This window comes from Amblyomma maculatum, chromosome 7 (assembly GCF_055883805.1).
Source record: "Amblyomma maculatum isolate TAMU_Amacu chromosome 7, ASM5588380v1, whole genome shotgun sequence".
In the NCBI taxonomy this organism is placed as follows: Eukaryota; Metazoa; Arthropoda; class Arachnida; order Ixodida; family Ixodidae; genus Amblyomma; species Amblyomma maculatum.
Window position 1 is genome coordinate 98360232 of NC_139350.1, and position 14066 is coordinate 98374297.

Here is a 14066-nt window from a genome sequence, read left to right on the forward strand (position 1 = left end):
ATATTGAATCGCCTCTAGAAATAATCTGGGTCTCTGTTCACTTTTCGCACATTCATTGTGTCCTTGGTGCTTGCTACCGACCGCCAGACTGCCGCTCTAATTTCTCTGAACTGTTCAGTGACGCAATTGATCAAATCTCGATCAAATTTCCACGCTGTTTTCTAGTCATATGCGGTGATTTTAACTATCCAGCCATAGATTGGAGCACCTCATCTATTAACACACAGCATGATCGCGCAGAAAATCTTCGGTTTCTTCACTGCCTTCACTACCATCACCTCACCCAGGTAGTCGATAAACCAACTCGCGGAAATCACATATTAGACCTCATCCTGACAAACAGTCCTGACCTTGCATGTACTCAAGTCATGGAAAACATCAGCGATCACAAAGCCGTTCATTGCTCATTGTCTCTACCTCGCACTGAAAAAACAAAAATAAAAAAACAAATACTAAACTATGCGCGCGCAGATACCGAAAGAATAAATATCATGTTAGATAGTTTTTTAACCGAGTTTCACTCCAGCTTCGCGAGCCGTTCAACTAATGAAAACTGGTGCTTATTTCGAGATCAGCTAAAATATATAGAAAATTCATGTGTGCCCAAATGTACAATAACATCTCGTAAAAGCGACCCATGGTTCTCTCGGGATGTTGGAAGACACCTAAACAGGAAGAAGAGAGTGTATAGAAAAGCTAGTCGGTCAAATGCCCATGAAGATTGGCAGAAATACAAGGAAATTTCCAGGCTTGCCGAAAAAACAGTTGCTGATGCGAAAAAGAAATATTTTAATTGCACTCTCCCAAATCTTTTAAAAACAGATCCTAAGAAGTTCTGGAATATGGTAAATCCTAAGCAAAATCAATCCATTCCAGCCATGACAGGGACAGATGGCAACATACTACCACCAGAGGAGTGCGCCGAACACTTTAACAGGCACTTTGCCAGCGTATTCACACAAGAACATCCAATCTCCGATTCCCTTACGCTCCCCAGGCTAAGCATCCCGTTCGCATACCCGTCCATTATCATCACCGCCCATGGCGTGAAGTGCGCTATAGACCGTCTACCGTTCAAGACTAGCCCAGGGCCCGACGGCGTGAGTGCTAAACTTTTAAGGCTAACAAGTGAGTTTTCAGCTGTTATACTTTCCCTTATATTTCAACAATCAATTGATTCTGGATGTGTACCTGATGACTGGAGATTAGCCTATGTTCTACCAATACCTAAATCTGGCGATAATACACTTTTCAGCAACTACCGGCCTATTTCGCTAACTTCAATCAGTTGTAAACTGCTCGAGCACATTCTTTACTCCCACATTATGGCCCACCTGAACCAAAACAATTTGCTGATAAACAATCAGCACGGTTTCTGTCCGAAGCTTTCATGCCAGACTCAACTTTACGAACTAGTAACAGACATTCACACTTCACTGCATCTGATTCATTATGTGGATGGCATCTTTATCGATTTTTCAAAGGCTTTTGACCGTGTACCTCATAAACGATTACTAATGAAAATACGCAATCTCGAGTTAGATAATAAGACAATAAGATGGCTTGAAGCATTCCTCACCAATCGTCTTCAGGCCGTTAAACTGAACAGTACTATTTCCAGTCCAGCACCAGTCAGGTCTGGTGTCCCTCAAGGTTCGGTAATAGGCCCGCTTTTATTCTTAATATACATTAATGATATAACTGATAATATTACTTCTACAGTTCGGCTTTTTGCCGATGATTGTATAATCTACAGAGATATAAGCAGCCCTAACGACACAACTACTTTGCAATCTGACTTAGACAAGCTAACGGCATGGTGCTGCAACTGGCAGATGCAAATTAACGCAGAAAAGACTAAACATATAAAGTTTTCCATAGGTTCAAAGTCTTCTCCCAATATCTACACTATAAATAATGGTTTAATAGACTCGGTCTCCTCGATTAAATACCTTGGCGTCTACCTAAATTCTACATTAACATGGACTGACCACATAGAGCAAATTACGTCTAAAGCACAAAAGAAACTTGGCTATCTCAAGCGTCGCTTATATCTCGCCGACAGGGACACCAGACTTGAAGCTTATAATTTCCTTGTACGTCCTTCTCTGGAATATGCATCAATAATTTGGCACCCTTATCAAATCACTCTAACTAACATTCTTGAATCCGTCCAAAATAAAGCTGCTCGATTCATCTTGTCATCCTATTCACGATATCAAAGCGTTTCATCTCTGAAGGAAACACTCAACATGCCATCCCTATCAGTGCGCAGAAAAATCACCCGTTTATTGTATTTTCATACACTTTATCATAATAGCACTCAGTTCACCCGGTCTCATATTTCTCCAGCCCCTCATACGTCACATCGCGTTGATCATGCCCATAAAGTTAAACCCATTTTTGCCCGGACGGAAAAGTACAAACATTCACCATTATTCTTATCAATAAAAGAATAGAATGAACTGCCACCCAGAATCGCCACGATAACAGAATCATCTTTATTTCAGTCAGCATTGAAAACCTACCTTGAATCATTACACTCACGGTAAATGTTTTGGACCACTCTGCCGTCTCTTTTCCTACCGCTGTCTTTTTTTTTTTTTGCATGAATTTTCCCCGCGATTGCACTAGACTCAGTTTCTATGATATAATGCTATGTTATCTCTGGGTGTGTTGTTATATGAGTGCTACTTCACCATCTCCATTGCTCTGTTTGTTCTTTTTTTTTTGTTGTTTGTTTGCTTGATTGATTGTTTCTTTAACAATGAATTGTATTCTGGCTTATGTTCCCCCCCTATGTAATGCCCCCAGCGGGCCTTTAGGGTATCTGAATAAATAAATAAATAAATGTAACAGCGTAAGCATTCACCAACGGTTTCGTCTTCTGAATACACACAGTATATAGCAGTACAACTCGTACTCTTGTTTTTTGTTCAGCCAAATTTTTCCAAAAACTTTCCTCACTCGGCATCGCTTACACAATTTTGGCCCTTTTTTAATCCAAAAAGCTTCCTTCCGTTCACGGGCAACAGGTTCGCGGCTTCGGTCTAAAACCACCGTCCTTTCTAGAATGGGCTTGCACTGGCGGAGATCACAGTTTTTGCAATGCAGCGGGAGATTAGAACCCGTTCCAGTGCTCAATAGCACAGCAAAAACTGTGATCTCCGCCAGTGCAAGCCCATTCTAGAAAGGACGGTGGTTTTAGACCGAAGCCGTGAACCTGTTGCCCGTGATCCGAAGGAAGCTTTTTGGATTAGAAAAAAAGGGCCAAAATTGTGTAAGCGATGCCGAGTGAGGAAAGTTTTTGGAAAAATTTGGCTGAACAAAAAACAAGAGCATGAGTTGTGCTGCTATTGCAATAAAAGACTCAGTTGCCAGTAGCGCGTTGTCCTGTCTCTTCCTCCCTTGTGCTCATCTCCTTTGCGCTTACATCTGTCCCGTACGATCATGAACCGACTAGCCAAGCAACAAGTTTTACTTCAGTGACTTCATATATCTTGACAGCTACATGGCTTTTAGTGCATTCGTGCAGGAAGCTATCTAGAAGTATCCTGCTTACTCAGTTGTAATATGCATCCATGTATCATGATGAGAAAAAAATTGGAATGTCTTCAATTTTAATGGGCACTGGATTTTCATACAGTCGGACTTCGATATCATGAATCATGCTGGGCTGCTAAGTTGTTCATTATTTTGAATTACCATATAATGAAAAACTGGTGATTATAATTAAGCCGGTGGTCAAACCTAGGTATGAAAATGATGTACTAGTGCCCTCAAAATAAGACGGAGCACAGAACTGTGGAAAATAGTTCTCTCCTTCGTCCAGGCTGTTGATGAGGCGAACACTAGGAGTGTCAAGGTGAACGTCTGGATGTCCCACACGTACCCAAGCTATACACATGCGCATAAGCTTGTAAGGCGCGCTACAAAACGGAAATCTTCTTTGTTCGTGTGCTCCGTTTTATTTTGAGGGCACTAGTACCTTGACAGTAGACACGTGTGCAGACAAGCAGAACCTCAAATGAAAATGTTGCATTAAATTCAAAGCTGCTTTATTTGAAGAAATCAGTTATTTCCTTCTGCCACATGCAGCATGCAGCTGAATAAAAACACCTCTACCTTCCACTCTGTGCAACTCCTTATTCGATGCGCACTTTTTTTTTAGGAGTTTGCCATCAGGCATAGTGAAAAGGGAGCGGGGAGTAGGAGGAAGCTGGAAGAAAAAGTGCAAACAGGTCTCCTTTAAATAATCACATCACATAGGTTGCTGATAAACTGATTGTTCAGCGTCCACTTCCAGCAATCGCATTCATGGTCCCACCGCAGGCTTACTTTCTATAGTTAGCACTGTCTCACGGATGCCGTAGCTAGGCAGGCCCACAATAGATGCTTCACATTGCACAGTTCCAGTGAAGCACCACAATGCAGGCATTTTTCAGTCACTTGTAAGCGTTCGTCACGCCACCAATGATGCAGGGAAGGGGTCAGAGCTGCTCCTGCCCGAATCCGGCGCACAGATACCTCCTCCTCCCAAGTGAAATTACGGGGGAGAGGGTACGAAACCCGAGGAATTAGAGCTGTTTTGAAATTCCCAGCTTTGAGATATTTTTACATTGTAAACATTGGGAACCTACTGGGTCGAAAAATTTGTTAATGTGGTGTTTGTAGTAGAGAGATTTCACTTTACTTAAATGAAAGCATGAATCTTCTCACTTGGAACAACCAGTTTTATTTCAGCTGCTCAACTCTCGCAGTGATGTAAATGGCATGAAAGCCTGAATCGCCCTTATGACAGGTAGCTGTTTGCCTTCAAAGTGAAATCTACATTTTGTCATGAATTTCATAATTAGTGCTCTCAATTGGCTTTGAACTCTGCCCGTTAGCCTTTTCTGTGGTCTACTTTGTGCATCAAATATATAGCCTAGTATCCCGAGTCATTACCCTCCTTTCCTTTAGTAAATATATCCAGTCAAATCCTCAGAGTCATCGCCAGCCTCTAGAGTCAGTAACAGGTCGAAGACACGCTCGCTTGTCGGTTTTATTGCTTATGACATACTTGCTTATCTGCTTGCCATTTGGTCGCTGTTTTTCTTTTTGTTTTGCATTTTTTGTGTTTACTTTCAAATTAACATTGTTTTTTGTTTTGTTTTTCGCACTGCGATCGCTTTTGGGCACAGCCTTCCAATTGGACTTTTGGAGCTACCCTCGCATGACACAAGCTGTGGATTTCATAGACAATAAAACATTGTTTTGTGAGCCAATTGGAAACAAGATAAGATCCTGTGATCAAGATTGTCAAACCACACTAGATGCACAAAAAAATGAAGCTTTTTCATTTTTATTCAATCCATGAAGTTCGAAAAATTACCCTCCTCGGTTTCGTGGCTCACTTGCTTTTTCTTGTGTGATAGCATGCATTGCAATACCAAACGCTTATTTACAAAAACAGATACGTGCCAAATTCCTAGAGAAAAAGCACCGGTGATCGGTGGCCCTTTAAAAATTTCTTTTGGATCACATTCATACGGTCTGATATCATCATCATCATCATCATCATCATCATCATCATCATCATCATCAGCCTGATTATACCCACTGCAGGGCGAAGGCCTCTCCTATATTTCTCCACTTAACCCGGTTCTGTGCTAGCTGCATCCATTTGACCCCTGCGAACTTCTTAATCTCGTCCGCCCACCTAACTTTCTGCCGCCCCCTGCTACGCTTTCCTTCCCTTGGAATCCAGTTTGTTACCCTCAGCGACCATCGGTTGTCCTCTCTTGGCACTACATGTCCTGCCCATGTCCATTTCTTCTTCCTAATTTCTACTAGAATGTCGGTAACTTGTGTTATTTCTCTGACCCACTCTGCACGCTTTCTATCTCTAAGTGTTACCCCTACCATTTTTCGTTCCATAGCCCTCTGGCTTGTCCTCAACTTAATTAGAACTCTCTTGGTTAGCCTCTACGTTTCAGCCCCATAGGTGAGTACAGGCAAGATGCAACTGTTGTATACTTTCCTTTTGAGCGATACCGGTAAGCTGCCAGTCATAATCTGTGAGTGCTTGCCAAATGCGCTCCATCCCAATCCTATTCTTCTTGTTATTTCATTTTCATGGTCCGGATCTGCGGTTACTACCTGTCCTAAGTAGACATATTCGCCTACTACTTCCAGTATTTCGCTACCTAATGTAAACTGCTGTTCCTTCCCGAGGCTGTTGAACATTACCTTAGTTTTCTGCATATTGATTTTCAAGCCAAGCTTTCTACTTTTCCTGTCTATGTCTTTAATCATTATTTGCAGTTCATCCCCCGAGTTGCTTAGCAAGGCAATGTCATCAGCAAAGCGCAGATTACTGAGGTATTCTCCATCTACCCTTATCCCTAACTGCTCCCACTCCAAGTCTTTGAATACTTCCTCTAAACAAGCTGTGGATAGTACTGGGGAGATTGGGTCTCCTTGCCTAACACCTTTTTTATGGGAATTTTGTTACTTTCTTTATGCAGAACAATGGTTGCTGTGCAGCCGGTATATATATCTTCCAGCACTTTCACGTACGGTTCGTCTACCCCCTGATTTTGCAATGCCTGCATCACCGCCGAGGTTTCAACTGAGTCAAATGCTTTTTCGTAATCAATGAAGGATATATGTATAAGGGCTGGTTATATTCCGAGCATTTTTCTATCACCTGATTGATGGTATGGATATGATCGATAGTAGAGTACCGTTTCCGAAGCCCTGCTTGATCGTTTGCTTGATTGCAGTCTAAGTTTGTCCTGATTCTATTAGCGATTACCTTAGTAAATACCTTATAGGTAACAGACAGTAAGCTGATTAGTCTGTAATTTTTAAGGTAGTTAGAGTCCCCTTTCTTGTGAATGAGGATGATGTTTGCATTCTTCCATGGTTCCGGTACGGTCGATGACACCAGGCACTGCGTATACAGGGTGGCCAGTGTTTCTAGCACGATATCCCCCCCGTCCTTCAGAAAATCTGTGGTTATCTGATCCTCTCCAGCTGATTTCCCCCTTTTCATAGTTTCTAGTGCTTTCTTGACCTCGTCCTTCGTCACTGGTGGAACGTCTGACTGTTTTTTCTTACCGCCAATCTCATTACGGTCCTGACTACTTTGGCTACTGTAGAGATCTGTATAGAACTCCTCGGCTACTTTGACTATCTTTTCCATATTAGTGATGACTTTGCCCGCCTTGTCCCTTATCGCATACGTCTGGTTTTTGCCTATGCCCAATTTCCTCTTTACCGCTTTAAGGCTTCCCCGGTTCTTTACAGCTTGCTCAATTTTCTCCATGTTATACTTCCTTATATCGGCCACCTTGCGCTTATTGGTTAGCTTTGATATCTCGGCTAATTCAATCTGGTCTGTTGGATTGGAAGCTTTCATGCTCTGGCGTTTCTTAATCAAATCTTTCGTCTCCTTAGACAGCTTACCGGTATCCTCTCTAACTATCCTAGCGCCTACTTATACCGCGCACTCAGTAATGATATCTCTGAAATTATTGTTCCTTGCCTCTAGGGTAATGTCGCCATCCTCAATTAGAGCTGAATACCTATTCTGTAGCGAGATCCTGAACCCTTCTGCCCTCTCCCTCATCGCTAACTCGTTGATGGGTTTGTTTCTTACTAATCTGTTGCGTTCCTTCAATTTTAGGCCAATTCGGGACCTCACCATCCTGTGGTCACAGCATCGCACTTTCCCGATTACCTCTACATCTTGCATAATGGCGGGGGTTGAATACCTTATGAAGTCGATTTCATTTTTAGTCTCTCCGTTAGGACTTTTCCATGTCCATTTCCGGTTCTTCCGTTTGCTGAAGAAGGTATTCATGATTCGTAAGTTATTGCGCTCTGCAAACTCAACTAGTAACTCCCCCCTACTATTCCTAGAACCAATGCCATAGTCACCTACTGCCTTGTCTCCTGCCTGATTTTTCCCTACCTTGGCATTGAAGTCGCTCATTAGTATAGTATACTGCGTGTTTACTTTTCGCATTGCCGATTCTACATCTTCATAGAAGCTTTCAACTGCCTGGTCATCATAACTACATGTAGGTGCATAGGCCTGTACAACCTTCAGTTTATACCGCTTATTAAGCCTAACTACGATGCCTGCAACCCTCTCATTAATACTATAGAATTCATCTATATTACCCGCTATATACTTTCTGACAAGGAAACCTACTCCTAGTTGTCGCCTCTCTGGTAAACCTCGATAACACAGTACATGCCCATCCTTCAGTACAGTATATGCCTCATTCGGCCTCCTAACCTCACTAAGCCCTATGACATCCCATTTCATGCCCTCTAGTTCCTCTAACAGCACTGCTAAACTAGCTTCACTGGCTAGGGTTCTAGCACTAATCGTTGCCAGGGTCAGTTTCCAATGGCGGCCTGTCCAGCGGAGCCAGGCTTTCTTAGCACCCCCTGCTGCGTCACAGGTCTGACCGCCGCCGTGGTCAGTTGTTCCGCAGCCGCTGGTGACTGAGGGCCGGGGTTTTATGGAGCTTATCATAGGAGGTTGCGGCCAATCACTGCACCAGGGTGGCCAACTCCTGTTCTGGTGAGGGAGTGCGTTGCCGGAGGTGTTCACCGGCATCAGGTCGCACCCCAAACTTGTGTATGCAATTCCATCGACACGCGGATTTATTTTTTTTTCATCCGGTGGAGAATTGCGCGGCACCGGGATTTGAGCCCTGCTCCTCTTGCATGCCAGGCGGATGTTCTACCGCTACGCCACCGCTGCACCTTCTGATATTCACATCCCCAATTATTGTGCCGAGAGCAAGGTTCTCTCCTTGCTTAACCGCTCCAAAATTGAATTCGTGCTGCAAATCGTTTTTTTTTGTTTTTTTTTTTTTGAAGCTCCTCCAAATATAGATACAGTCGAACCCAGATATATTGAACTCTAAGGGGACAGCGAAATAGTTCGATATACAAAAACCGGCTGCAGACGCCGTTTGCGATAATGAAAAATTATTTTGTGTTTCTTGTGTAATCAGCCTACTTACATAATAAACCTGCACTTCATTTTTGCTGCCAAAGGTTTGAAAAAAAGAGTGTTAGTGGCACGTCCCTCCATTTTGGCTGCTGCATCCACAGGTCATTTATTGTCAGCGTGCCGAGATGCTGTGCAGCAATAATGTCACGGCATGTTTATCTTCTGACTATAGCACTCGTATATATATAGATTAGATGAAGTGATCATCGGCAGGTTTTTCCTTCACCCAAACCAGATTATAGGAAAACAAACTTCACTAGCAAAAAAAAGTCAGAATAGAAGTTGATTACCCCAAAGCCCTCTGCGATTGGCTGCCGTGAGCTGCTTTTGGGTGATACGAAAAATTTTCTAAAAACCCTAACCTGAGTGACAGCAACGAGTGGCATTATTTTCGCGGCCCCCGCGCTATATTGTCGCACGGCATGCCACTGCGAATTGTCGCCTCATGCAGTTAGCGCTTAAAGAAAGTATTTTGGAAGAATAATGGCATTGAATGCTCAAGAAGCCCCGTTGCAGTGACTCGGTGGTTAGGGTGCTCGACTGCTGAGCCCGAAGATGCAGAATCGAATTCCGGCTGCAGTGGGCACTTTTTGGAGGGGAAAAAAAGCAAGGCGCCCATGTGCTCTGCGATACCCATGCATGTAAAAGAACACTAGGTGGTATAAATTTCTGGAGCCCTTGAGTCGCTTTGTGACGTCAAACCCCATAAAACACTACTAAAGTACCTTTTGAAAGCATCTTAGTGTTGCATTTTTTTTTGTGGATGACTGGGCCTCTTTCCTCCATCCTCTGTATTTACAAGTTACATATGCGTGCCAATTTTGTGTTTGCAGGTTCACTTAGGGTCTGACCTCTACATCGACGAGGGGAAACTTCATTTCATAACAAGTAAAAAAATTAAGCAAAAGTGGGACGCGAGATGGTGCGTTTTTTCTGGACCCCTAAAGAATTGAGGGAGAGGAGCCTCACGGGCCAACCGTGCAGGCGGTTCGCAGGCAGTGCTTCAAAGATGCCAGCAACACCTGAGAAAGTGACGGCAGTCATGAGTAAGCTTTATTATATGCTTGTTGCTGAAATAAATCCTTGAAAATTAGTCGTGGCAGATGAACAGACAAATTTTGAACCTGACCTAAAACACCATTTTTCTTCCATTGCTTACATATATCTTCTTTTTTTAGTTGTAATACAAAAGGTCATCACCGAAAATGCAAGCGATGTGCCAGCTGCCAAAAGGATGGCTGCGGGCCGAAAGGCCATTAGGGATATATTTGCAGAAGTTGGTCGCATCGGCCGTCCCAAGGAAGTGTGAAAATAAAGCAGCATAAATTGTGCGAAGCTGTTTGTTGCAGTTCATTGGGACAGGGCATCACCTGCTTCTTTTCTGCAGGATGTACCCTGTCCTCCACACTAGTATCACGTGTGGTCTAGTATGCTGGCAAGCTGCTGCCAGTGTGCCGCTGTGCGAGCACAGTGCCACCCAGTGCGCCCGCGCAGTGTCACCCAGTGTGCCAGTGCGCAGTGTTAGCCAGTGCACAGTGTTAGCCAGTGTCCAGTGTTAGCCAGTGACCAGTGCACCAGTACGTAGTGTCAGCCAGTGTCCAGTATCCCAGTATACAGTGCCACACTGGTCCGATAAGCAGGTATGATACTGGCCCAGTGTCTCCCAGTGGCTCTGCATTTTTAATAGGGTCCTCTTTAACAACTGGTTCATTTAATGAGATTCGCCCTGTATATAGAACGATCACCTGGTCGTTACTGCTGCTCAGGTCAAGCATCTTTTCCTGACTTCGTGCATAGTTAAATGTCACGGGCTCTACCCAGTCAAGTAAGTGTTGTGAGAAATGTGTCGAGAGTGAACACAGTTCAATAGCTGACAGCTAAGACGTGAATCCTTCCAATCTAGCATGGCTTTCTAGCGGTAATGCGTGAAAGCGCCAACTATTCTAAACATACTCTAAGCATGCTCTAAAAACATGCTTTATATAGCATAGCTACACGACATGCATATGCCCCCTGTGCAAGTTACGCGAGGCGCGTACTATTTTTGCTTCCTTCTAAAAAACTGAGTTTCAGACGGACCTATCTCTTACCAACCTTGCTGCCGCGTTTCGAAGCGCGCCTTCTTTCTCGCTACCTCCGGCCTCTGACCATTTCTGCCTCGCAAGCCTGAGAGTGGCGGCATTCAGTTGCACTGAAAAGTTTGGAACCGTCGGTTGTACCCGTAACCCGAGCTGCCAAGGTAGGCCATGAGGGCGCTTACTTCTTTCCGAAGGGCGCTGCGTCCTTGCCGTTGCTGTGGGAAAGAGCGGAACATAGACTGCAAAGCAGCCGTCTTCATTCCCATAAGCGGCAACCAGCTCTTTGTGAGGCAGCTTCGCCTCGATCTTCAAGGCTGTATTCCTGTAAACTGTACCCTTTAGGAGGGCCGTAATCGCCTATGGTTTCCCGCACCTGAGTGAACCACCCGCGTTATTACTTTATAATATTAAAGTTTACTCTGTCAACCTTCATTTCCTGCCTAGATGTGTAGAACAATGCGACGATCGGGCCGCAGCCTTCTGAGGATGCAGGTCATTTGGTGCAGGATAATTATTTTACACTTCCGGATCCGCTAGGCCACGAAGCTTAGCTATACTTTATTTTTTGGCTCTGGGAGAAGTTTGTAGAGGCTTCTCCTTTATTATAGCCATGCGCTGGGCCGCAGTTCTTTCATTTACTAGAGACGCTGTGCCTTAGATCTAAAAAACATTTGACGGCTGCCCCACACTTGCTGATAGCAAATTAGCGTACGTTATAACTGAAGCTGCTTAGTGGGCTCGCCTGCATTATATCGATGCCCTGGTAGCAAATTGTGATAACTACAGAGGGAGAATTGCTGAGACGTCAAAGATGTGCAACGCCAGAGGGCGGAGAAGAGGGGGCTGTTTATTACAACCGTTTCTCGCTTGAAAAATAAACTGAATTTACCGCGCGTTGTTGACGCTAAGGTGTATGTCAGTTTGCTCTAAACTACATGGCTGCCGTATAAATGGGCATTACTTACTCACCATTGCGATCTGCGTGGCACCTTCAAGTGTTCGAGTCAGATGAAAAGAATTTCGCGGATATTGATATTAGGCGATGCTTGGGGTATTCCCGTTTCCATTTGTTTCAAGCTGAGAGGCATTTGGGAATTTCGAATTAGGGAAGCCCTTCTTGGTATCAATGAGGTTATGAGTGAAAAATTTTGGAGTGTTACAAACCTTGAAGCAAGTGACAGGCACAGCAACTGCCACTCACAGGTACTTCTTCACAAAGTAAACGACGATGACACACAGCGTTATTCAGTAATAGCTTTATAACGGCTATCTTCTAGCAACAGGAAGACATGCAACCGCTAATACCGTGTTAGCTTGACTTTCCAAAGCAATCTTTTTTGCTGGAGAGCCACAGCCGAAGCCTGATATTTCCCACTATTGCTGTTGTCGGTTGTCAGGACGCAACACCAATTAGCGGCTGCATCTAGTGAAAGATGAGATTCTCTAATTGCAGTGGCGTGGTACGGTGTTGCTATTGCCCTAACAAAACTGAAAAACTTCTAGATTTTACAATATTTGCTTAGCCACTCCAACTTCAGTCTTTCCTTGTATTCCTTGGACACATTTGTATATTTGAATCAAACCATATACCTGCTATCAGAACTAAAAATCGCAAAAAACAGCCCTCAGTGTTCTGAACTGCTGTTATCTACATAAGGAAAACTTCCCCGAGAAGAAGCAAATCTTCCCGCCAGGTGGTTTCTAAACGCTGCGTGCATGTCAACTGCTCACTTAAGGAATTGCATTGCTTATGTTCGCCACATCAGCTCAGTCACACATTATCCATATGGCACTTCGGTATATATTGTGGCAGTCATGCCAGTGCCATCAAATCGGTGCACATTTTCGTTGAGTCAGCGCAGCGCAAAGAGAGCGTGCACGTAGCGTCGCGTAGAGGGTTAAAGATGATTGGAGAAATGTCTCCTTTCCGCCTGGAGAGAGCGCGCAGCCATGCGTGCATCGGCGTCCTCATTACTTTGCGATGACGAGACACCCGGCCTGAGAAGCAACTGGATGTCTCCAGAAGATTCGGCTGAAGCTGACCGGATGCTTGTAAAGTGGAAGCGTGTATGTGCGCACCTGCCTTGGCGCGTTGTCACAGACAGACGCGGCATGGCTTATTAATTGCGATCGCGTCACTTCGGCAAGCTAGCCAGCCAGCCAGTGTTAGAGAGTTGCAGACGGTATTCCAGTGCTACTGGTTGGCTCCCGGGGTCAACCCGCTGCTCGGAAAGCTCACTGATCTGTTAGGGAGGTGAGATCGTCTACGGGACGGCCACATTGTTACTCTCTAGACGTTGGTCTGCGACAGTGCCCGGTGAACAATTTGGTGTTCGTTCTGACTTTCTCGTTCATTGTTAATTGATTTGAAACCTTTGTGTTGCATTAGAACCTCTTAAGTTTCATGCTTTGCATTGCCTTTCTGTGAACCTCTTGTATGAATATTCTTATTAATTTCAATCTATCTGCATCGCATTTTGCTGTGCATAAAACTTGTTTTGTTTGTTAACTCTGACTCTTTCTATGGCTCGAAGCGGCGAAAGGTAGGCACTGAACGGCCGCCCCCTTCTGTCACTACAAGTAATTGACTTCCGGCTGAGCTTGCCACGCAGGTCGAGGGCTGGCATCTCCTTTGATACCGAAGCAGCGCCCCCCATCCCCCCCCCCCCTACACACACACTATAAGTGTGTCTGGGAGTGTGCGAATCAATAGTGGCTCATCGTTATTAACTTATTAACGGGTGCAGTCGGCGACGTACGTTTGTCAAAACTGGATCAACTTAGAGTCAGCGTCTAGCAGCTTCTGGCGACAGTCAAGAGCCTATCTCCCCAGATACTGGATACTTTCGCCTTATGATGAGACTCGCCGGCCGCTCATTCAAATAACCTGACAGAATCACACTCGTCCTGAAAGGCACATATAATGGACTGAAAAGATCGTCTATACCAGAATTACAAGATTCTCTTTT